Source organism: Hippoglossus stenolepis, chromosome 23 (genome assembly GCF_022539355.2).
Source record: "Hippoglossus stenolepis isolate QCI-W04-F060 chromosome 23, HSTE1.2, whole genome shotgun sequence".
Taxonomy (NCBI): Eukaryota; Metazoa; Chordata; class Actinopteri; order Pleuronectiformes; family Pleuronectidae; genus Hippoglossus; species Hippoglossus stenolepis.
Window position 1 is genome coordinate 12,044,542 of NC_061505.1, and position 27,514 is coordinate 12,072,055.

Consider the following 27,514-nt stretch of genomic DNA (forward strand, 5'->3'; position numbering starts at 1 on the left):
CACGACGATTTCAACATGATGACATCTCCCAAGTTCGTTCTCTACCTGACATGTTTCTTCTTGGGGAAAATGGGTGAGTTGTGTGATTTTTAAATATTCAGTCAGTCCTGACGCTGATTACGATTTAATTTCTGTCACATAACATTAACTGTTATTTTGCTTTTCTCCTTTTTCTCTTCAGTTCAGATGCATCATGTTGTCTTGTCTCATCAAGTCAGTGGATTTATATCAGCTGATGTTGGAGACAACTTGACTTTCCAGTGTTTCTATGAGGGGGTGACAATAGGATGTATTGGTACAAACAAACAACAGGACAGAAACCTCAAATTATCTCAATGACGTACAAATTCTCTAAAGATTTTCCGTTATTGAATGAATTCAAGGACAATCAACGCTTCACTGTGGAAACTAATGATGTTGTGAGTCACCTAAATATCTCAGATCTGCAGCTTTCAGACTCAGCTACTTACTACTGTTCAAAGAGTCGTTCATATGTGTTTGAGTTTATGGAGGGCGTCACTGTCAGTGTGAAAGGTTCAGGGTCTAACATCCAGGCTCTGGTGCATCAGTCTGAGAGCATCCAGCCAGGAGGCTCTGTGACTCTCAGCTGTACAGTTCACACTGGGACCTGTGATGGAGAACACAGTGTTTACTGGTTCAAGAACTCTGAAGAACCTCAGCCAGGACTCATTTACACCCACGGAGACAGGAACGATCAGTGTGAGAGGAAACCCGACACACAGACACACACCTGTGTCTACAACTTGTCAATGGAGAGACGGAACCGTTCTCATGCTGGGACCTACTACTGTGCTGTCGCTGCATGTGGACACATTGTGTTTGGAGACGGGACCAAGCTGGAGTTTGACGGTGAGTCACTACCAGAGACTCATTTAATGAATAGTGACAGTTACGTAGAAAGAGACAGGATTTTGGTAAAATACTGTATAACAACAAAATGAAACAGTAACCCAGTTGGTCCTGTCTGAATGTCCCCACTGACGGTGACCCAATAAGGCTTCACCACCAGTGGACGGTGGAGGTGTGCACCATATCTAAATATATCTTTCTTATTGATGATTATTATTGTAATTATTATTAGTGATGATAGCGATGATCATAGTAATGATTATAATTTACTGTTATTATAAATAATAATTTATTAAGTATTAGTACAACTTTTTTTCTTTATTTTTTCTCCCAGATTATATTATTATTACTATAATTTTTATTGGAATGGTGAGATTATTTTTAATAATACGATTATTTTAATAGTGGTCCGATTATTATTATTAAAAGATTAGTATTTTTATTATAATTATGAATAATATTTTTCTTTTCATATAGAAAATACACACACACACACACAGCGATGTCATTCCGTTCTGTTAACTGTCCTGTATTCACTGTTCTTGTCCTCTTTGTTTTGTTCTGTCAATGTTTTGTCTCTTGTCTCGCAAAGTTAAATGAGAATTTCAAAAAAGAAGAGACAGAATTAGTAGAACTTCTCCTGTTGCAGATGAAGTGAACTGGCTGGTGTATTTCCTGAGTGGAGCTTTGGGATTCACCATCAGCCTTTTGCTGGCTGTGTTACTGTACAAGATAAACAAGAGAAGATGCTGGAGATGTTCAGGTAACCACTCATCTCTAGCTTGTGTTCACTCAATTTGGCTTTTTAGCAAAATAATAATAATACGTTTTATTTCACTGACCCTTTCTAGATAAGGACACCTTAAAATATATGATAAATAAATCCATGAATCGTGAATTAAAGTTAAACCAAGTGTTAAAAGTGGATTAGGAGACGCAAACACCTCAATTCAACACGTACAACACAAGACTAGTTAAGAAGTAAAACCAGGTTAAGAGGTAAAGGCACCTAACAGGACATATGTGAACACAAGAGTGACTAAGTCTTTGTCTTTGTATGTGTTTCATAACCAGAGTCTCGTACACAACCATCATCTCCCTCCACAACAAATGCAGAGGTAAATACAATCTTTTTAAGTGTGAAATTTACATTTGACAATAAATATGTTTTTTCTATCAGGAGCCATCTTGATGTACTTATATGTTTTTTTTCTAGGACAACCAACATGCAGAGACCTCCATTACGCTGCAGTAATGTGATGTGAAGTGGCCACAGATCAAGACGACAGAGGGACAACACAAACGATCAATGTTTGTACTCAAGTGTTAAACTGTAGAATTGTGTTTTTAAGAACGGTCTATGTTTGAGATGAGGAATTTCTCAGTCTTTCTTTAGAGGTGGAGCATGATTTGTTGCCTCCATTAATAAAGTATCGAGAGCAACTTTTCCGAATGAAGGGTATTACTCATATAGCAGGGACCTAAATATGTTTACACACCCACATCAGGGGAACAAAACATGAGTCCAGATAATGTAAATCATTAAATCTCGTATGTTTTAAGCTTCGGTTTAGGTCAGGGTAAAGGTTGGAGTTATAGACAAGTCACTGTAACGTCCTCTGAAGTCATGGAGACATGTTGCAGAACACATCCAACACTTCAACATTGAGTTTTACATTTCTAGTAGTAGTAGTAGTAGTCCTCTCTTTTTGTTTGTCTCCTTAATTTAAATACTGATCTATAGACAGGAGGGGAAGTATTTTGATTTGACGGCCCATTGCATGGTTGGTCCAGATCTTCCCATATTTTCAGGGGTTTTTTTGTCAGGCCTCCACACTCTCTCATTAATAAAACACTTGTTTATACTTTGGTTTTGTGAATAAATTCTTTGTTGAATCTGGCCTGTCGTCCTGTATTATTATTCATTATGCGGCCACTGGACTGAACCACATTTAAATTTATGTTTTTGTGGCCGTAACATTTCTATACTTAGGTCTCCCGCTTCATGCTCTTAAGTTTCTCTCACACACACACGCACACGCACACGCACGCACGCACACACACACACACACCCCTTCTCACTCCCGCTCCGTTACACATGTTCACACACACGTATATAGTCGATTGTTGTCTTGTGTTTGTCATAGTCAACTATCATTGGCTACATTGGTAGATGGTTTGAACAGATGATACATTCTTCTTTATTTTCATGACTCGTCCCTATAATAAGTGCTGGGACAGCAAAGTAGGATATTAATTCATTGATATCAGTTTTCGCTGTTTCCTGGAAGCATCATCTATGATCCCATGTGGTCTAGCAGTTAGCGTTCCAGGTTTTAGCTTGCGCCACATATTCATAACCTACATCAAACGGATGCCAGAAATTACTAAACATACACTACCGTTCAAAAGTTTGGGGTCACTTAGAAATTTCCTTATTTTTCAAAGAAAACCACTGTTTTTTTCAATGAAGATAACATTAAATTAATCAGAAATATACTCTATACATTGTTAATGTGGTAAATGACTATTCTAGGTGGAAACGTCTGGTTTTTAATGAAATATCTACATAGGTGTATAGAGGCCCATTTCCAGCAACTATCACTCCAGTGTTCTAATGGTACATTGTGTTTGCTAATCACCTTAGAAGACTAATGGATGATTAGAAAACCCTTGAAAACCCTTGTGCAATTATGTTAGCACAGCTGAAAACTGTTTTGCTGGTGAGAGAAGCTATAAAACTGGCCTTCCTTTGAGCTAGTTGAGTATCTGGAGCATCACATTTGTGGGTTCGATTATACTCTCAAATGGCCAGAAAAGAGAACTTTCATGTGAAACTCGCCAGTCTATTCTTGTTCTTAGAAATGAAGGCTATTCCATGCGAAATAGCGAAGAAACTGAAAATTTCCTACAACGGTGTGACTACTCCCTTCAGAGAACAGCACAAACGGGCTCTAACCAGAGTAGAAAGAGAAGTGGGAGGCCCCGGTGCACAACTCAGCAAGAAGACAAATATATTAGAGTCTCTAGTTTGAGAAATAGACGCCTACAGGTCCTCAACTGGCAGCTTTAAATGGTACCCTGAAACGCCAGTGTCAACGTCTACAGTGAAGAGGCGACTCGGGATGCTGGCCTTCAGCAGAGTGGCAAAGAAAGAGCCATATCTGAGACTGGCCAAAAAAGAAAAGATTGATATGGGCAAAAGAACAGACATTGGACAGAGGAAGATTGGAAAAAGTGTTATGGACAGACGAATCAAAGTTTGAGGTGTTTGGATCACACAGAAGAACATTTGTGAGACGCAGAACAGGTGAAAAGATGCTGGAAGAGTGCCTGACGCCATCTGTCAAGCATGGTGGAGGTAATGTGATGGTCTGGGGCTGCTTTGGTGCTGGTAAAGTGGGAGATTTGTACAAGGTAAAAGAGATTTTAAATAAGGAAGGCTATCACTCCATTTTGCAACGCCATGCCATACCCTGTGGACAGCGCTTGATTGGAGCCAATTTCTCCTACAACAGGACAATGACCCAAAGCACACCTCCAAATTATGCAAGAACTATTTAGGGAAGAAGCAGGCAGCTGGTATGATGTCTGTAATGGAGTGGCCAGCACAGTCACCAGATCTCAACCCCATTGAGCTGTTGTGAGACAGCTTGACCGTATGGTACGCAAAAAGTGCCCATCAAGCCAATCCAACTTGTGGGAGGTGCTTCAGGAAGCGTGGGGTGAAATTTCTACAGATTACCTCAACAAATTAACAGCTAGAATGCCAAAGGTCTGCAATGCTGTAATTGCTGCAAATGGAGCATTCTTTGACGAAAGCAAAGTTTGAAGAACAAAATTAATATTTCAAATAAAAATCGTTATTTCTAACCTTGCCAATTTCTTGACTATATTTTCTATTCATTTTGCAACTCATTTGATAAATAAAAGTGTGAATTTTCATGGAAAACACGAAATTGTCTGGGTGACCCCAAACTTTTGAACGGTAGTGTATATTCTTGAAGATAATTATGTTTTTAAAGATCTGATTGAGCGTGTGGATTCACTGCTACATGTGAACTGGCTCCAGTGTAGGCCATGCAGGTACAACAGTGGTCAGAGGTGTCAGTAGGTCATGATATTAAAAATGTCCCCTCATTTGTTTCCTTTTTGTTTCACTGCTTGTCTCCTTTTGCCTGTGTATTATATTTACGTATGTGCTTATATTGTGTATAATTGAGTTTTTTTAATGGGAATAAGTTTCATTGTTTTGCTATATTTGCAAACTCTTGAAATAAAAACTAAAACCTTGCGATGTTTCCCTCGTATTGATCAGACCAACTTTTCCATGAGCTGATTAAGTCGTGTCAGGGCTCCATGTTTGCAGGATGCAGAAAAAGGAGCAAATGGACAAAGCAGGTATATGTGTGAATTAAAAAACAGAAGTAGACTTACTGTGTAAGCATATGGAGCCAAATCCAGGCCAAAAGGTTTGATCATTTGAAAAGAAAAAGTGAAAGTGAAAGTTCAAGTTTTGATCTTGAATTTTGTACAATGTACTCAAAGGTTTTTCTGGGTTAAATATAGTTTTGATTGACTTTTAACTTGTAACCTTTGAATGTGCTTTTGAAATAGTGCTACATGAATAATTGAATACAATTGTAGTAGTAGTAGTATTATGTACTTCAACTGCTTCAGATGTTCTGACCCTGTGATTCTTTTTAAAGAAAGATTCAGATCAAAGGCAGTGATCATGTGATCAGTGTTGCCCTAAGCTGGCCAATCAACACAAGTCTTTACTCTGAAGAGAGGAGAAAGTGTCGGGTTGTTTGTCATTCAACACGACGATTTCAACATGATGACATTCTCCCAAAAGTTCGCTCTCTTACCTGACATGTTTCTTCTTAGAAAATAAGAGTTAAAGTAAATATTCACCAGTCCTGATGTTGACACGATTAATTTCTGTCACATAACATAACAGTTATTTAGCTTTTCTCCTTTTTCTTCAGTTCAGATGCATCATTTTATTCTTGTCTCCACATCAAGAAAGTGATTTATATCAGCTGATGTTGGAGACAACTGACTTTCTTCCAGTGTTTCTATGAGGGGGATGACAATATTTATTGGTACAAACAAACACTAGGACAGAAACCTCGAATTATCTCAATGATGTACAATTTTCTAAGGATTTTCCATATTGCATGAATTCAAAGACAATCGACGATTCACTGTGGAAACTAATGATGTTGTGAGTCCCAACACTCCCAGATCTGCAGCTTTCAGACTCCAAAGGCTTCACTACTGTTCAAAAGAGTCGCTCATATGTATTTGAGTTTGGGTGGAGGGCGTCACTGTCAGTGTGGAAAGGTCTTCAGGGTCTAACATCCCAGGTTTCTGGTATCAGTTCGAGAGCATCCAGCCAGGAGGCTCTTCAGACTTTCAGCTGTGTACAGTTCACACATTGACCCGTGATGGAGAACACAGTGTTTACTGGGTCAAGAACTCTGAAGAACTCCTCAGCCAGGACTCATGACAAATTCCACGGAGACAGGAAATCCATCAGTGTGAGAGGAAACCCGACACACAGACAAACACCCCAGGCCTACAACTCTGTCAATGGAGACGTAACTCGTCATGTTGGGACTCACTACTGTGTTGTCGCTGCATGTAGGACACATTGTGTTTGAGACGGACCAAGCTGGAGTTTGATGGTGAGTCTCAATGCGGATGAATAGTGATCATTACTCCTTAGGTTAAAGTGTGTGACGCCTCCTGTCCCTCTGGCTCTCTGCAGGTGAGGTGGACTGGCTGGTGGTTTTCTGAAAAGCACTGCAATCACCACCCTGCTGAGTGTTTTACTGGCTTTCAATATGCATGATGAGGTTGTTCCTCATGATCCCAGAATCATTATATAACATTAAAAAGTCTTTCCTTTTCAGATCCCCATGCTCCATCCTCCAAAATAAATACAAAGGTAAAGATGAGCTGTTGTGCTACTGTTCAAACACTTATGCACATTTGTCTGTCATGTACAACATGACTGACTGTTTCTCATGTAACAGGATGAGTAGAATGAAGATGAATCACACATTGCTCACAGGAGATACAGATGAAAATGGTCCAGAGGACAGAGGGATGATACCTGGAGGAATGTGTGTACTTCTGAGTGAGGCAGTAGAGTTGGACACCTTCTGTATTTGTCTCTGTAAGTTAATCACCACATTATGTCTTTACTGGGACATCAGAACAGTCCCAAATTAGATTTTTACCTCCTCAGTGGAAACATAAAAATCTTCAGCTAATATCATCTAAAATAAAACAAGTTTAATTTTTATTTGTGCATGACCTATTTCTACTGTGTCTGTGCACTCCAAGTAGTGCAGGTAACAGGACGACGTGCATCCCAAGGCTGAAGCGTGAGCTTTCATGAAGTCAGAAGCCATCATTCACAGACCACAGCTTGTTGGAAACATGGTGACCACATGTCACATACAAGCACCTTTTATAATTTACTTCTGGCCAGAAGTGAGAACACAACCTAGTACCAACCAAAATGCTTCCATACGAGGCGGGGTCATTTTTATACTATCTTCACCTTTCTGGAAGTGAGGACGTTGGGCCTTAGGTCTCAGAGATGTGCATATCTCAAAACTCACTATAGGTGTGAAAAGCAAAGCTACCACAAAAAAATGCTTTAACAGATCAAGCTAAAAACTCCTCTGATTCAAGCACCTCTCGAACCGAAAACATAAACGGACGGTGCAGCCTTTAAACTGGCCACTTCTCAGTGTTTGGCTTTTGCTCTGACTCTCTGTGGTGGATAAGGTGAGAGCACTGTGACTGTGAGCTGGTTTCCGCTGGTGGAAAATGAAGTCCTGTCGCTCGAACACAGGAAGACTGAAGTGTTAAACAAAGAGAAGTCATCTTTACAAGAGGCAGCTCGCATGCTGTGTGCAACGAAAGGAAACACAAAGCCCTAACAGAGCAAACTGAAGATTTTGCAATGAAATGTATTAAACAGAGGTGGGAAGTATGGACAACCACACAGAAAAGATGATTCCTTTGTTGTGTAGCTATCAGTGCATATCGAGCACATCATACGTAACATAGGCGTAAAAAGATGAAACCGATGAAGAGAAGCGAGAACAACCAGACCGTATTTGTTCTATAAGTTTGCAACAAAATCAAATTTATGTCACCGCTAATACTGTTTTTTTGTTTTATAATGACTGATTACTATTATATAGTATGACCATGACAGAGCTTTTTTGCGCTATCGCGAACAACATTCATATAATCACTTCCGTTTGGTTATTTGTCCTTTTTTTTGTTTTGTTTTTAAGTACAGCATTTATTTAGGTTGCTGTAATGCTTTATACTGAGCTGAATTACAGAGCTTTTATTTCGAAAAGTTGTCTGATGTACAGTCTGAAAACATAACCAGTAAAGTAAATAATTCAAACTTATAAATCAATCACACATGTGAACAGTAATAAAGCAAATTCACACTACTATTCACACTGACTGTAAAATTGGTGCAAAAAACACAATCTGCTTGACTATGATGCACAAACAGCTTCATTGCAACTTCATGAACAGCCCACTCCAAAACAAGCATGTTTAGAACAGGCACTGCACTAGTGTACGATATGTGCACATGAAAGGCCAAAGAGAATTCTTCACGTAGGTGGATAATTCAACTCTTCTGTCATGTAAGAGGTAACAAGAGAAAGTTCTCAGACCCTCTCGTTTGTTTGTGGGTTCTGCGGCTTGAAACAGGATGTCCCCCAGATCGAGGTAGCTTTGAGGTTATTTGTTCGCACTGCACCGTGAGGAGGGTTAACAATTCAGATATATATTTAAAGGCAAATTCCACCAACTTTACAAATCTGATCAAACGTCAGTTTTACTGCGTCATGTGCATGCAGAATGTCTTCTCCACCCTGATGATGTCACCTGGGTTTTCTCATGTTTGGTTTCTCCAGTGGTGTTTGAAGAAGTGATCAGCTCACATTGGTCGCTGTGAAGCAGCGTGGCGTCACGTGGCTGAAACAGAGAACAGGGACGACCACCTGAGGAGCCTCAAGCACGATGCCGCTTGAAGCTTCTGCTTGTGATGTGACTTGGGTTAGGGTTAGTCCCATCCCTGATCAATGTATCAGGTGATTTTATTTGCTCAGTAAATCAACATAAGGTGTCGCAATAAATGATAACCCCTGTTGTTGTTTTTTTGCTTTTTCTAATTTGTTTATTTTCCTTGCTATACATACATGTACATGTCTGTATTTTTACATATGTGTTAAAAAGCAATACAAAGCTTAATCAAAAAGGATAACCCTTTTCAAAAAAAAATATGAATCTAACATTTCACATTTTGTCTTTGTGATATTTTTGAACTGTGACAGAAGCATTAAAGGTTCAGTGTGTAGAATCTAGTGACATCTACTGGTGAAGTCGCATGTTGCAGATGGATACCCCTCACCTCACCCTCCCCTTCCAAACATGAAAGAGAACCTGTGGTAGCTTCAGTTGTGATAAAAACTCAAACAGTGTTTAGTTTGTCCAGTCTGGGCTACTGTAAAAACATGGCGGCCTCCGTAGAGAGGACCCACTCCTGATAGTATTCAAAGTAATTGAATATAAAGGACCAATTCTAGGATAAAGAAAAGAACAATTGTACAATTTAGATGAAACACAAGTGAAAACATCAGTAGGATTATTTTATATTCACTTTCTGCCAAAAGATCCCTTTCCCCCAAATCTTACACACTGAACCTTTAAGTTGAAATAACCTGTTGAAGTCAGAGCTTTAAGGACGTACTGAGCCGTTTGTGAAGTAAACCAAGAGACAAACTGTGAGACAGATGAAGAGAATCCCAGTTCTAATGATGGAGAGCCAAACCAAGGTTCTCATCTGTGCCGTTTGGTCAGTAGTTCAGACCAGCAGCGCTCGCTTCCGGCTGCCGAACAGTATTCGCTTTACAGGAGGCTGTGCTACAGCGCAGCAGTGTGGCCCAGCCAGAGGCCCTGAGTCCTCTGCAGGTGGTATGAACACCTGCAGTGAGGGAGACCCTGCACGGAGATGTGTTCACACTGATCACCGTGGTGTGAAGGGGATGCCGGGCGAGACCGTTCGAACCAGTAAACGTTGTGTTCTCCATCACAGGTTCCAGTGAGAACTGTACAGTTGAGTGTCACAGAGCCTCCTAGGGGAACGGTCTCAGATACAGGCCCCTGGACAATTTCCTGGTGTTCCTGGAGTCTGGCTCCTAAATTACATGTAATTGTGACAATTAAGTATTTTATATTCGTAAAAGTATTTTTTTTGTGACGATTTAATAAGAATGAATGCTGACAATAATCCTTATGAACAGTACATGCACATCATATTTCGAATTGCCTATAACCTTTTCAGCAATTTTGACCGAGTGAAGAGGAGAAATCTGAGAGCAGGTGATTCATGCGTGTACAGAAGCACTGCTCTCAAACTGTAAGACCACGCTCTTGAAAAATGACAGGAAAAAAACTCAGATTTGAACACTCGCAATCTTGATGATACTTCCAACGATAAATCATTAATTAAAATCTCTAACAACCAATGACATGCGAAGGAATGTAAAAGCCCCCACCAACCTCTGACACTTAAAAAGACCCCCTCTCCAAATTCCACCATGTTGGAGTGCGAGCCTCCGCAGAAGTACGAAGCCGAATCTGAGAGTTGGACGTCAGAGATGTGTAAATGATTCTTCCCTTCCTCCCTCCGCACAGAGAAACGAGGATTCTCCTCCAACCAGTGGAAGACTTTAGACGGCTCATCATGTTTGTAAACACTAGACAGGAGCTCCGGTCTGAATCCTAAGGTTTGTCTGTACCAGGAGAAGTGCATCAACACCTGACTGTCGTAGAAGCAGCGTAGATTCACGTTGTCCCCAACGCTGGCCGATACAACACCAGTGTCCTGCTCGACTGCAGCCGACTGGATCACGGCTGACAGGTGAACTGGGTGAAGAAAAGATAAAACGTTACAGCAGCAGTAGACAGTATTCAGTTTTCAGTCTCACTCAGGACCACAGACGCAACTTATCTTGTATCCAAACACTTACATACACCACAGACCAAGGTAGACAGGTGCATCGTCTCAAAGGTCTTGGGAAATGAACATTTTGTGCAAAAAGAGCAGACACCAGCATAAAAATGAGGTTGCAGCTGATTGGCTGTTAAGAGGGTCAGTCTGCGTGACACTTTAAACATCCGCCAGGACCTCGGCAGGAAGTGAATCATTCCACTCCAACCAAGTTGTGATTTACTACTTGCCTTACATTTCAATTTTTATAAACGTGAAATATCACCAGATGATGACTGAATAAAGGTACAAAGGTCATGTATAGAATGGTATGTGTAGTGTTAATATATAAATAGTTTATGATGTCATATGATAAGTTAAATCATCAAGAAGTCTGTTGATATCGTTGTCATTTGAGGCATCTCTGCTTCCTGGACTAAAGGCACGACCTAAAACTTATATAGATGGAAAAATCATTTATGATCATATGGTAGGAAAGTTGTCACCATGATGTCACTATGAAGCCAGGAAATTACATCATATTTTGTGGTAACTTTTTAACTACTCTTAAACTGACACATCACTATGAAAACCTTTTGGCAAATGGAAACCTTCTTGAGGAAATAAAAGTGTCACTTTTAGAAAGTGGAAAATATATAATAAAATCCTCTGTAACATGCATCAAATACATGATGACAGTACTGTGTATTGTCAGCCTGTAATCATTTCTTTACACTGAGACCACTTGTTTTGAAACACAGTTTTCCTGAACATTACAGCAGTGTTGTCGCACCATGCGCACGACAATGAACTACACCTCTCCTGCTATACTCTGTATCCTCAGTAAGTAGATCTATTTTTTCTCAATATATCAACAGCCAACTTTTATGATTTTTAATGGTTTAGACTTATTTCTGTTAGACTTAGTTAAGTATTCTCTTCATCCACTTTGTCATGAGGCTCTATATTACTCTTTTGCAGCATCTGTAGGGACCTAGTGTTTAGACAAAACAGCGGGTTAGCCTAAGAAAGACAGAGACACCACAAATTGGACTAATGCTAAGGTAGTCTTGACTTTAGCGTATAATACTCCTTTTCTCCCCTCCTCGGATGCATCAGGTAAAATGACAATTACACTGACATCATCCGCTCAGAAACAACTTCACCGTGTTTCCATTGCAACAACTTTCATCTCTATCAGAAAATGTCAGACCTTGCTTGTTTCAGGTTAACTTTGTGCCTCACGCTAGAATATCATGTTGTGAGGTCCGCAGACGGTGAAGAGGTCACACGTGTGTACCAACTACACCAGTTCCTCTGTTATATCATGGTTCAGACCGGAAAACTGATCCAGCCACATCTCCTCCATGTTTCCTTATACAGGTGCATCGACTTCGATGGGTTTGAAAAAGAAAAGCTAGCATGACGCCCACTGTCAACGCTTTTCTCCAAATCAAAACAAGTGGGATTTATTTGGACTCTGGACCCCATATATGGGCTTTAACGTGGGCACCAACTCCAGGAAAATCCCCAGCAGTTTACAGTGCAACGTATTTAAAGGTTAGCGTAAGATCGCTGCAGAGTTTTGTCTGTGTTTTGTTATAGGGGAAATAGATTTTATGCCGTCTTGAAATAAGAGCTGGTCTAAACTAAATAATACGACAGTTCCTGCAAAGAAGCGGTGCTCGATCGCCACCTGGTGGCTGACATGGAGCAAACTAAAAAGTTAAAATACACATACAATTATAATTTCCTGTTTGTTTTATACAATGTTAGTAGTTGATAAGAAAAGTATTACATGTTTAGATCTAAAGAAATGTAATCTCTGCTGAAGCCTTTGTGATGGTGATAGCATTTGTCTGCACCATAGTTTTGAGACGGACCAAGTTGAGTTTGATGGTGAGTCTGTCATGATGAATAGTGATCATTACTCCTTAGGCTGGAAAAGGGACGCCCTGTCCTCTGCCTCTGCAGATGAGGTGGACTGGTTGGTGTTTCAGTGCGACTTCAGCAATCACTACCCTGCTGAGTGTTTTTACTGGCTTTCAATATGCATGATGAGGTTACAGGCATGCGCTCATTCGTTCCTCATGATCCCAGTGATCAACAGTATGACATTAAAATCTTTCTCTTTTCAGATCCCCATGCTCCATCCTCCAAAAATAAATGCAAAGGTAAAGATGAGCTGTTGTGTTACTGTCTCAACACTTGTGCACATTGTCTGTCATGGCCACAACAACATGACTGACTGTTTCTCATGCACAGGATGAGCAATAATGAAGACCCACCCTGCTACATTGCTCACAGGAGACAGACGAACAGAGATCCAGAGGACAGAGGATGATACCTGAGGAATGTGTGTACTTGAGGAGGCAGTAGAGCTGGACACCTTCTGTATTTATCTGTGTTTAATCACCAGCATTATGTTCTTACTGACACTAAACAGTCCTGTAATTAGATTTCTTTTACCTCCTGCGGTGAAACATGTAAAGCTTCGCTTTCATATCATCTAAATAAAAACCAGTGGTTCAGTGTGCATGACTCATTTCTACTGTGTCTCAGCACTCAAAGTAGTGTGAGGTAACAGTGGACACGTGCATCCTGAAGGAAGCGTGAGCTTTCATGAAGTCGAGCTTTCATCAATATCTGCCAGACCACAGCTATCTGTTGTCACGTGACCACATGTCACATACAAGCAAATCTTTTTATAATTACTTGTGGGCCAAGTGTAGAACACAACCTAGTACCAACTAAATGTTACCTGCTAATGAGGGCGGAGAGTCATTTTTTTATACCATCTTCACCTTTCTGAAGTGAGGATCGCTAGTCGCAGGATCTCATGAGATGCATATCTCTGTACCTTCACTATAGGTGTGCAGTGCTAAAAAAAAGCTACCTCAAAAAATGTTTTAACAGATCAAGCTCAAAAGTCCTACTCACACCTTCGAACCGAAACATAACCAGATTACTGCAGTCTGGAAACTGGCCACTTTCTCAGTGTTTGGTTGCCTGACTGTGGTGGGAAGATAAGGTGAGAGTTAACCGCATCAGAGCTGGCTTCCGCTGGTGGAAATGAAGTCCTGTCGCTCAAACATGCGGAAGACTGAAGTGTTAAACCAAGAGAAGTCATCTTTGCAGGCAGCTCGATGCTGTGTGCAAACGAAGGGAAACACAAAGCCCCAACAGAGCAAAATGAAAGAGTCAGGCCAGAAATGTAATAATCACAGGTGGGTAAGTAGTTGTTCTATAAGTTTGTAAATAATCCAATTTATACTACAAAACTTACTTACAAAGTTTGTATATAACGCTAATATGGCTCTCTCCAAACCAAAGCAGCTAATCTAATTGAATTTCAGTTTTTTTTTATACGACACTACTATTATATAAAGGATCCTTCAACACCTTTTTTTATATCATCTAACAACATTCATATAATCTACTTCCTGTTTGGTGCAATTTGTCCTTTTTTTTTTTAAGTACAGTGTTTATTTAGTTTGCTGTAATGTTATGTACTTTGAGCTGAATTAATAGAGCTTTTATTTTGAAAAGATGTCTGATGTAACAGTCTGAAAAAATAACCAGTAAAGTAAATAATTCAAACTTATAATCAATCACACAGGTGAACAGCAATAAAGCAAATCTGGCTACTATTCACACACACTGTGGGATTGCAAAAATTATGCAAAAACACAAACTGACATGACACAACAAGCTTCATGGCAACTGTTTAACAGCTTCACCCAAATGGCACAAATGTGAACAGGCACTGCGTCAGTGTAACACATGTGGACATGAAAGGCCAAAGAGAATTCACGAGGATAATTCAATCCACAAAAGAGGCAACAAGAGAAAGTTCTCAGACCTCTCACATGCTTGTTTGTGTTCCTCATGGTTTGAAACAGGATGTCCCCTAGATCAGTAGTTGGTTTGTTCACTGCAACTGTGAGGGAGGGTTAACAATTCAGGATACATATTTTAAAGGCAAATCTAACCAATCAAATCTGATCAAATCTAAGGCCATGTGTGATGCAGAATGTCTTCTCCAATTGATGATGTCACCTGGGTTTTCTCATGTTTGGTTTCTCCAGTGGTGTTTGAAGAAGTGATCAGCTCACATTGGTCGCCAGAAGCAGCGTGGCGCCACGTGGCTGAAACAGAGAATAGGACGACCAATCTGAGAGCTCATGCACGATGCCGCTGGAAGCTTCTACTTGTGATGTGACTTCATGTGGGGAAGAACATGTTTAAGTCTGAATTAAAGTGTTTGTTTTCTGAAGGAGATGTTGCCTTCAATCAATCAATTGTTGTCACAGATGGAACTAAATAAAACAGAAAAATGTCTTCAACTTCTTTTTTGTTCTTTGACATATTGACATATTATAATTAATCTGAAAAATTTTACAATTACATGTTGTACTTATGAATTTGTCATCGTAATGCACCTATAACTTTATTAAATGCGCCACAGCAATTGCACACACACTCCTATTGTAAGAGCCATGAATTATTGGATTTGGATAGGTAGAGCATCACCCATGTCCCATCCTTGACTGATGTATCATGATTTTATTTGCTCAGTAAAACAACAATAGGGTGTCGAATAAATGATAACCCGTGTTGTTAAACTTCTTAACTGAACCTTAAGTTGAAATAACCTGTTGAAGTCAGAGCTTTAAGGACGTATTTCGAGCTGTCGTGAAGTAAACCAAGAAACAAACTGTGAGACAGATGAAGAGAATCCCAGTTCTAATGATGGAGAGCCAAACCAAGGTTCTCATCTGTGCCGTTTGGTCGTCTGGGACCAGCAGCTCGCTTCCGCTGCCGAACAGTATCTCGCCACAGGAGGCCGCAGTAGTAGGTCCCAGCGTCAGAGGCCCTGAGGTTGGTCCTCTGCAGTGGTGGTAAGGAACAGCTGTGGGAGAGGGGAGACCCCGGTGGTTGGAGATCCTCTCGCTCACACTGGATCACCGGGTGTGTAGGGATGCCGTGGCGAGACCCGTGTCTGGAACCAGTAAACGCAAGCCCATCACAGACAGGTGCACTGCCTCAAAGGTCTTGGAAATGAACATTTTGTGCGAAAGAGCAGACAACAGCGTAAAAATGGAAGTTGCAGCTGGATTAAGAAGCTGTTAAGAGGTCAGTCAGTTCATGTGACACTTTAAACATCTGTCAGGACCTCGGCAGGAAGTGAATCATTCCACTCTACCAAGTTGTGATTTACTTTCATTTGCTCCAATCTAATAAATGTGAAATATCACCAGATGATGACTGGACAAAGGCCAAAGGTCATGTATAGAATGGTATGTGTAGTGTTAATATATAAATAGTTTATGATGTCATATGATAAGTTAAATCATCAAGAAGTCTTAAGTTGATATCGTTGTCATTTGAGGGATCTCTGCTTCCTGACCAAAGGGAAGGCACGACCTGAAATATATAAAATCATTTATGATCATATGGTGGTGCACATCAAGTGATGTCAAATTGCGAAGCTAGAAAATGACGGCCATATTTTTTTCGGTAACGTTTTAACTTTTGCAACCAGTAACAGTTGAGTCATATATATATATATATATCTTGAATCTTTTTTTCACGGACTATTTGGACTGATTCTCAAATTAAAGATGTTTTTCACAATATATCAACTTATTTTCATGTTAAGATTTTTTTCCTAAAATCTCACCTTGGTCTCACCATTTAAATGCAAGTTACTCTAAACTGGACACATCACCATAAAACTGTTTGGCAAATGGTCTTCTTGAAAGACAGCAGAGGTGATGAGGAAATAAAAGTGTCACTTTTAGAAAGTGGAAAATATATAATAAAATCCTCTGTAACATGCATCAAATACATGATGACAGTACTGTGTATTGTCAGCCTGTACCCGCCTCTTTACACTGAGACCACTTGTCTCTGAAACACAGATCAGTGACGAACATTACAGCAGGACCACAAGCGCACTAATAATGAACTACACCCTCCTGTCAGCTGTTTCTGTATCCCTGGGTAAGTGATCTATTTTTTCAATATATCAACAGCTTTTATGATTTTTAATGGTTTAGATCTATTTGTTGACTTAGTTATATTCTCCTTCATCCACTTGTCATTAGGCCTCTATTACTCTTTTTGCAGTATCTGTAGTGTTTATCAAAACAGCTATTAGGCCTAAGACAGATAGAGAGACAATTCAATAAATTGACTAATGCTATGTAGCCATCTTGACTTTACAAATTCTTTTCTCCGATGCATCAGGGTAAACAGACAATTAATACCTCTGACATCATCCGGCTCTCCAGAAAAAACTTCACCCTTGCAAGATTTACATTGCAACAACCTCTCCACCCAAACGGGTCTGAATGTCAGAATCTTGTTTGTTTCAGGTTGATTCTGTCTCACGTTGTGAATAATATCACTGCCAGGGAGGCTATAGGACCGGTGAAGAGGTCACGCTGTTGTGTACCAACTACATCAGTTCCCCAACTCACATATCATGGTTCAGACTGGAAACGATCCAACACCAGCCACATCTCCTCCATGCTCTCCCTTTGGACACAGGTGCATCGTAGACGGGTTTGAAAGAAAAGTTCAGCATGACGCCCAACGCCAGTCACTGCTTTTCTCCAAATCAAACAAAGTGGATTTATTGGACTCTGACCTATATATGTGGCTATAACGTGGACAGACCTGAAAATTCCTGAGTGAAGCTTACAGTGCAATTATTAAAGGTTAAAGGTAAGATCGCTGCAGAGTTTGTCTGTGGTTTTGTTATAGGGAAATAGATTTTTATGCCGTCTTGAAATAAGAGCTGGTCTGAACTAAATACACGACAGTTCCTGCAAAAAGCCAGTGTCTTGATCGCCACCTGGTGGCTACGCCATAGGTCGCTAACTCTGACCCTCCGTGTTAATGGATGGGACATGGAGCAAAACTAAAAAGTTAAAATACACATCAAATTATATTCTTCTGTTTGTTTTACACAACGTTAGTAGTTGATAAGAAAAGTATTACATGTTTAGATCTAAAGAAATGTAATCTCTGCGATTTCTTTGTATATGTGATAGCATTTGCCTGTACCATAGACTGTATAAAAAGATGCCGGGACGACGTGGACAGTTCATGAAAGTTAGGCCAAAAGCTGCCTCAGTCGCTACCTGGTGGCTGACAAACATAGGTCATAAACCCTGCCCTCCATGTTAGCAAATTGGACATGGACCAAAAATAAGATAGATGGTTTCATATTGAGGTAGTTGTTATCACACTGATGTATGCTCAAGTGTTTTTGTTATTTGTTAGCCTGATGCTGTAAAAACAAGGTGAAAAGTAGAAGTGAGCTGCTATTGCCCATCTTTATATATACATATACACATATCTTTTGTCTCAACTATCAAAATGTATTTTTCTTGTAGAATTGAAGTCTGATGAACACGCAAATCTGGACCTCCATCGAGATCCTCAAGTGGGCGGCTCCGATGCTTATCGTCCTCATTATAATCATCATCATTTGGTTCTGAAAATCTGGAAACTTCATACAGGTATTTATGTTTTTATTCCAACTTTGCCAATACAAAGCTCCTGACTCCTGGACCAGATGTATTGTTTGTCATTAGCACATAAAGAGGCACAGGATCCACAATGACAGTAGGTACTCAAACTTGAACCATAGATTAATCTGATCCAAGTCTCTTCAGTCATCAAGTAGTGGTTTTAAGGTAATGCCACACAGACAGCTCAGGGTGATATGTCACTGAATACTTCCATTTACAGAATGTGGGCTCTGATGACCTGAACTACGCAGGACTGAAGCCTCTTCCAAGAGCAGAGCGGAGCAGAAGGCCTGCTAGAGAGAGAGAGTCGAGACAATGTTGTCTACGCCACCACCATGCACTCAAGAAACCACCGGAACTGAAGCCTGTGAGAGAACCGAGGCGTTGTCGCCAGTCAGCGCTTTGGGGTTTTGTGCTGTTTGTGGATTGGAGTGAGTTGCCATCACTGCAGACAAGATGTTGTGAAAAATAATTGTGATATAATTTTTAAATCTTACTTTAAAGTGAAGTCTTTATCATTGTACATGTGTATCTTGGTGCAAAGTGTAAACTAAGGCTGGAAAAGGTATTGATGACTGTCCAGAGTTTTGTTTTTAGTCATGACCTCCTGGGATGCAACCGGGTGAATGGGGACCGGACTTTCTGCAGTGTTTGCCTTTCATACATGAACAAAGCAGCAGGAGATTTCCCGCTCATATTGTATATCAAGCAGTATTGTTGTAATCGTAATCCATGATCAGCTGCCATCACGATCACGATCCACCACCACTATCTAACATCAGGGTCCCCCTTTACGATCACGATCCATCACCACGATCAGATGCCACCATGATCCACAATTTCAATTCGATTCAATTTTATTTGTATAGCACCAAATCATAAGAGACATTATCTCTGGTTAAGCACATATGTGATATCAATCCATTGTCATGATCCACCACCACTGTCAGGATCCACCATCGTGGGGAAGAATTATGTTTATAAAGTCTGAATGAATCCGTTTGTTTTCTCTTCTCAAGGAGATGTTGCCTTCACCCAATCAGTTGTTGTCACAGATGTACCTAAATATTTTTTTTTCTTCTTGCTAAACCGCTTTGACATATTGTAAGAAATCTGAAAATTTTACAATTACATGTTGTACTTATGAAATTTTGTCATAGTAATGCAAACTACAACTTTATTAAATGCGCCACAGCAATTGTAGACTTATTGAAGAGCCATGAATTATTAGATTTGATAGGTAGCGCATCACCCATGTCCCATCCCTGATCGATGTATCAGGTGATTTTATTTGCTCAGTAAATCAACAAAAGGTGTCGTAATAAATGATAAGCTGTTTTTCTTTGCTATATACACACATGTACATGTTTGTATTTTTATATTTGTGTTAAAAAGCAATAAAAAGCTTAATCAAAATGCATGTTTAAAACTAGCGTGAAAATAACGTGTACAAAGTTTTATTAAGGAGAGTGTAAAATGGCCCCAAACAAATGATGAATCTAACATGTCACATTTTGTCTGTGATATTTTTGAACTGTGACAGAAGCATTAAAGGTTCAGTGTGTAGAATTTAGTGACATCTAGTGGTGAAGTCGCATGTTGCAGTCACCTCACCCTCCCCTTCCAAACATGAAAGAGAACCTGTGGTGTTTGTGTGTAATAAAAATCAAACAGCAGGCTTAAGGCTTGTCCAGTCTGGGCTACTGTAAAAACATGGCGGCCTCCGTAGAGAGGACCCACTCCTGATAGTTTTCAAAGTATTTGAAGATAAAGGACCAATTCTAGGATAAAGAAAAGAACAATTGTACAATTTAGATGAAACACACAAGAGAAAACATCAGTAGGATTATTTTATATTCACTTTCTGCCAATAGATCCCTTTCCCCCAAATCTTACACACTGAACCTTTAAGTTGAAATAACCTGTTGAAGTCAGAGCTTCAAGGACATACTGAGTCAAGCAGGAAAGCAAACCAAGAAACAAACTAGAGACAGATGAAGAGAACTCAGTTCTAATGATGGAGAGCCAAACCGTTTCATCTGTCATTGGTCGCCTGGGACCAGCAGTCAGCTCGCTACAGTATCTCACCACAGGAGAGTCAAGAGTAAAGTCCCAGCGTCAGAGGCCCTGAGGTTGGTCCTCTGCAGGTGGTATGAACAGCTGTGTGAGGGAGACCCCGGTAAGCCTTTGTGATGGTGATAGCATTTGTCTGCACAATAGTTTTGGAGACGGACCAAGCTGGAGTTTGATGCAGGAGTCTCAATGCGGATGAATAGTGATCATTACCCTTAGGTTAAAAGTGTGTGATCGCCTCCTGTCCTCTGGTTTCTGTAGGTGAGGTGGTTTTCTTGAGTGCGACCTCAGCATCACCACCCTGTTGAGTGTTTCTACTGGCTTTCTCAATATGCATGATGAGGGTTACAGGTAAATGTTACTATCTGTTCCTCTGCTTGATCCCAGTGACTGGCCATATGAGCCATTAAAAGTCTTTCTTTTCAGATCCCCATGCTCCATCCTCCAAAATAAACGCAAAGGTAAAGATGAGCTGTTGTGTTTCGTTCAAACACTTGTGCACATTGTCTGTCATGGCCAACAACATGACTGACTGTTTCTCAGCCATGCACAGGATGAGCAGAATGAAGACGACCCCTGCTACATTGCTCACAGGGAGATACAGATGAACAGATCCAGAGGACAGAGGGATGATACCTGGAGTGAATGTGTGTACTTGAGGAGGGCAGTAGAGCTGACACCTTCTGTATTTGTCTCTGTGTTTAATCACCACATTGTTCTGGCCGACATCAGAACAGTCCTGTAAATTAGATTTTTACCTCCATGTGAAACATGTAAATCTTCAGCTTGCTATCATCTAAATAAAACAAGTTTAATTGTATTTGTCTGTGCATGACTCATTTCTACTGTGTCTGTGCACTCAAAGTAGTGCAGGTAACAGTGGACGACGTGCATCCTGCTGAAGCGTGAGCTTTCTCATGAAGCCGAGCTTTCATCATTCACAGACCACAGCTATCTGTTGGAAACATGGTGACCACATGTCACATACAAGCACCTTTTTATAATTTACTTGTGGCCACAAGTGTGAACACAACTTCACATTGCTTTAGTAAGGTTTGTGTGACTTATCATCATTGTGTGTACAAACCAAAAATGTTATCTACTAAAGGGGCGGGGTCATTTGTTACAGGTTGATAACATAATATTATGACATTAGACTGCAGGCAAAAGTCTGGTCATAAAACATACATACATGTATATACGCTCACCACTTATAACTTCTGAATAACAGAACTTTTGTGTGATTTATATCATGTGGAAAAGCAAGATCATCAGCCTCCCCCACAACAAATCCAGAGGTGACACTATCTCAATGATCCATTAATGGACATTCAAACTCTTTTCTGCTTTTCATATTTTCTATAACAGACCACATCCTAATTGCCTCTATGTGTGTTTTGGACCCAGGGTTACCTGAGATGGCACCCACCTCCATTATGCTGCTTTGAATATTAACTTCCCCAACAGGTCAAGACGACAGAGGGACAACAGAAAGGCTGAATGTGTGTACTCAGGCATAAAGCAGTGAAAGTGTGCAGTGCAGGAAACCAGAAATGATGTTGTCGCACCTATGGGCTGTTTATACTAATACTGTAGTGTCCATAGTAAGTGTCCTTCAGCAGAGCAAGAAGACAAACAGACGGTGACGGGAGTGAATGCGTGTACACCAGTGTAAAGCAGTAGAGCTGAACATCTTACACTTCCATACATGCTGACTGTAAAGCTTCTCTATGCAAAACAAATTAAAGATTTTTAAAAATTCAAAATGATTTGATGTTGTCAGTTGCCATATTTTCCACTCCCACTAAATATAGAATATACTTCTTGAACTTAAGCCCAAGTTGTTTAACAATTTCGTACCTGACATGTGAGGATCTGTATTTAGCCTATATTTGAATCTCTCTCCGATCGTACCTACTGTTTGTTATTTATTCATGTTAGACTATATATATTTTGCACTATTTATCTTAATCTGTAACTTTTATATCCTTATATTTGTGCTCCTATGTTTTCTTTTAAATGTTTTCCATTGTTTGCCCTTAATTCTTCACTTTAACTGGTAGCACCTTGTAACTGGGGCTGTGCTTTTAGGCAGTTGTAAGGGACACTAACACAATTGTAGTAGTTGTAGTATTAAGGTACCTACCTTGCTTCAGATGTCTCTCACCCCCAGGACTCTTTTCAAAGAAAAGATTCAGATCAAAGGTAGCAGGATCATGTGATCAGTGTTGCCCTGTTGGCCAATCAAACAAGTCTTTCCTGAAGAGAGGAGAAAGTGTCGGGCTGTTTGGTCATCTCAACACGACGATTTCAAACATGATGAGATCTCCCAAGTCTGCTCTCTACCTGACGTGTTTCTTCTTGGGGGAAAATGGGGTGAGTTGTGTGTTTTTTAAATATTCACTCAGTCCTGATGCTGATTATGTATTTACTTTCTGTCACATAACATTAACTGTTATTTAGCTTTTCTCCTTTTTCTTCAGTTCAGATGCATCATGTTGTCTTGTCTCATCAAGGCAGTGAGTTTATATCAGCTGATGTTGGAGACAACTTGACTTTCCAGTGTCTCTATGAGGAGAGGGACAATAAAAAAATGTATTGGTACAAACAAACACCAGGACAGAAACCCTAATTATCTCTGTTATGACGTGACAGATCCCTGCAGTTTGTTATTGAATGAATTCAAGGGTCAACTGATCAAGCTTTCATCAGGAAACTAATGATGTTGAGAGTTACCTGAATATCTCAGATCTGCAGCTTCAGACCTGGGCTACTTACTACTGTTCAAAATATAATATATGTGTTTGAGTTTATGGAGGGCGTCACTGTCAGTGAAAGGTTCAGGGCTCCAACATCCAGGGTTTCCAGGCATCAGTCTGAGAGCATCCAGCCAGGAGAGTCCTGATCCTCAGCTGTACAGGAAGTTCAGACACTGGGACTCCAGATGAGAAATACAATGTTTACTGGTTCAAGAACTCTTGAAGAACCAGCTGTGACTCATTTACACCCACGGAGACAGGGAACTTATCAGTGCGAGAGGAATCTCCGGACAATATGGCGTTAACACCTGTTTTTACAATCTCTGTTATCAATGGAGAGACTGAACCGCTCATGCTGGGACCTTACTACTGTGCTGTCTCTGCATGGACACATTGTGTTTGGAGACGGACCAAAGCTGGAGTTTGACGGTGAGTCTCAATGGATGAATAGATCATTACTCCTTAGGTTAAAAGTGTGGACGTCTCCTGTCCTCTGGCTCTGCAGATGAGGTGGACTGACAGGTTTTCTGAGTGCGACTCGGCAATCACCACACCCTGCTGAGTACGGATTATTTTCAATATGCATGATGAGGGGTTACAGGTAAATGCTACTATCTGTTCCTCATGATCCCAGTGATCAATATATGACATTAAAGAGTCATTCTGTCTTTTCAGATCCCCATGCTCCATCCCTCCAAAATAAAATGCAAAGGTGTGCATGAGCTGTTGTGTTACTGTTCAAACACTCAGGCACATTGTCTGTCATGCGGCCAACAACACTGACTGTTTCTCATGCACAGGATGAGAATGAAGACGACCCCTGCTACATTGCTCTCACAGGGGAGATACAGATGAACAGATCCAGAGGACAGAGGGATGATACCTGGAGGAATGTGTGTACTGAGTGTGAGCAGTAGAGCTGGACACACCTTCTGTATTTGTCTCTGTGTTTAATCACCACACAGTCTTTACTGACATCAGAACAGTCCTGTAAATTAGTTTTTACCTCCGTGTGAAACATGTAAATCTTCAGTTTGCTATCATCTAAATAAAACAAGTTTAATTTTTATTTGTGTGTGCATGACTCATTTCTACTGTGTCTGTGCACTCAAAGTAGTGCAGGTAACAGTGGACGACGTGCATCCTGCTGAAGCGTGAGCTTTCTCATGAAGCCGAGCTTTCATCATTCACAGACCACAGCTATCTGTTGGAAACATGGTGACCACATGTCACATACAAGCACCTTTTTATAATTTACTTGAGGCCAGAGGTGTTAACACAACCTCACATTGCTTTAGTAAGGTTTGTGTGACTTATCATTTTGTGTACCAACCAAAAATTGTATCTACTTCATGTCTTTCATATAATTACTTCATTACTGTTCACATGAGGATGTACTTCCTGCGGCAGCTGAAGAAGTTCAACCTGCCAAAGACAATGATGGTGCACTTCTACACCTGCATCATCGAGTCCATCCTCACCTCCTCCATCACCATCTGGTACGCTGCTGCCACTGCCAATGACAAAGGCAGACTGCAGCGTATCATCCGTTCTGCTGAGAAGGTGATTGGCTGCAATCTGCCATCTCTACAGGACCCTGAGGCGTGCAGGTAAGATTGTGGCCGATCCTTCCCACCCGGGTCACAAACTCTTCAAGGTACTTCCCTCCGGCAGGAGGCTGCGGTCCATCAGGACCAAAACCTCACGCCACAAGACCAGCTTCTTCCCGGCTGCAGTTGGCCTTATCAACAAGGCCCGGGACCCCCACCTGACTTGGACTCTTATCCCGCCCCCACGGCTCAAGTCTGTGTTACATTAACACACATTACATTGCACATTGCACATTCTCATTGGACTCCTGTTTTGCATTTTGCATTTTACTTTTTACTTTATTTTTTTTATATATATCTTTTATATCTTTTTATTTATTTTTTTTAATGTGTGTAGTACTTATTGTGTTTTTATGTTTTATGTTCCTTGTATGCACCTATATACCAAGGCAAATTCCAGGTAGGTGTAAACCTACTTGGCAATAAATACTTCTGATTCTGATTCTGATGTATGGTTTGTATCCAAGTTTTAATGATTTACTTCCTGCAACTTTTCAAAATAAAAGCTCTGTAATTCAGCCAAAAATAGAGCATTGCCTCAAAAAAATGACTGTTGTGTTTTTAATTTGAAGACAACTTGCTTAAGAGGAAGAGATTCTATGAATGTCTTTGCCGTGATTGAGACCAGCACCTGAGACTCCTGTGAATGAATGGAAGAACATTACTGGTTATTTATATTCATGAGTTTTAAAGCTGTATTGCCATCACGTACGTTCTTTGTACACTTCCCCTCATGCAAGATTAAAAAAAAAAAAAGACCCTTGACACCTTAAGGTGCCCATGTGACCACGTTTCCTTTGTGTTTGGGCCGCTCATTTCTGGTAAGCAAAGCAAATGCAGTCTTGCCTGTGAAAAGGTTACGAGGACTCAAAACTGTGAACATGACCCGACCTGCACAGTTTGTTTTTTATCTGATGTGTTTGTTGTCAGGAAAAATGGGTGAGATGTATTTCTATCTTTTACTGTATTATATTGTCTCTTCTCATGTCATTGCTTCTAATATTTTCACTTATGAATTCTATCTTATGAAGTAATTTTAGTGAAATTACATTTCAGGTGATTTGTCTAAAATTGTCCTCATCTTTGCACCAGGGGAGATTTTTGTATTATTATTTCAGGATGGAGAAACATTTTGAAGTCTATATGTCAGCCTGGAATATACATGAAATATTTAATTTCTTGTGTTTGCTTTTTCTCTACTGTTCTTTCAGCTCAGATGACCAATCTGTCCTCATCTGTTGGTCAACAGACGGGTTATATATCAGCTCATGCTGGTGAAAGTGTATCTTTGCAATGTTTATATGACAACGATGTGGTGGCAAGGTTTTACTGGTACAAACACACTCTGGGTCAGATGCCGAGGCTCATCTCGACCTTTTACAAGTACAAAACAAGCGGAACCTTTCACGACGATTTCAAGAACGACCCACGCTTCGCACTGGATACTGAAATCGGCAGAACTCATTTGAAGATAAGAGATCTGCGTAGTTCCGACTCAGCTACTTACTACTGTGCTAATAGCTTTTCAATGATGTTTCAATTTATGGAGAGCATCACTGTCAGTGTGAAAGGTTCAGGGTTGAACATCCAGGCTCTGGTGCATCAGTCTGAGAGCATCCAGCCAGGAGGCTCTGTGACTCTCAGCTGTACAGACGGGACCAAGCTGGAGTTTGATGGTGAGTCTCACGTGATGAATAGTGATCATTACTCCTTAGGTTAAAAGTGTGTGACGTCTCCTGTCCTCTGGCTCTCTGCAGATGAGGTGGACTGGCTGGTGGTTTTCTTGAGTGCGACCTCGGCAATCACCACCCTGCTGAGTGTTTTACTGGCTTTCTCAATATGCATGATGAGGGTTACAGGTAAATGCTACTATCTGTTCCTCATGATCCCAGTGATCATTATATGACATTAAAGAGTCATTCTGTCTTTTCAGATCCCCATGCTCCATCCTCCAAAATAAATGCAAAGGTAAAGATGAGCTGTTGTGTTACTGTTCAAACACTTGTGCACATTGTCTGTCATGGCCAACAACATGACTGACTGTTTCTCATGCACAGGATGAGCAGAATGAAGACGACCCCTGCTACATTGCTCACAGGGAGATACAGATGAACAGATCCAGAGGACAGAGGGATGATACCTGGAGTGAATGTGTGTACTTGAGTGTGAGGCAGTAGAGCTGGACACCTTCTGTATTTGTCTCTGTGTTTAATCACCACATTATGTCTTTACTGACATCAGAACAGTCCTGTAAATTAGATTTTTACCTCCGTGTGAAACATGTAAATCTTCAGCTTGCTATCATCTAAATAAAACAAGTTTAATTTTATTTGTGTGTGCATGACTCATTTCTACTGTGTCTGTGCACTCAAAGTAGTGCAGGTAACAGTGGACGACGTGCATCCTGCTGAAGCGTGAGCTTTCTCATGAAGCCGAGCTTTCATCATTCACAGACCACAGCTATCTGTTGGAAACATGGTGACCACATGTCACATACAAGCACCTTTTTATAATTTACTTGTGGCCAGAAGTGAGAACACAACCTAGTGTACCAACCAAAAATGTTACCTGCTAATGAGGCGGGGTCATTTGATACTATCTTCACCTTTCTGA

General features: G+C 40.5%; 2 pseudogenes; one reads left to right on the forward strand and one right to left on the reverse strand.

Moving 5' to 3' along the window:
- Positions 1-27,230, forward strand: LOC124851370 (annotated as a pseudogene).
- LOC124851371 lies at positions 9,593-10,986 on the reverse strand (annotated as a pseudogene).
- Positions 27,231-27,514: the final 284 nt, after the last annotated feature.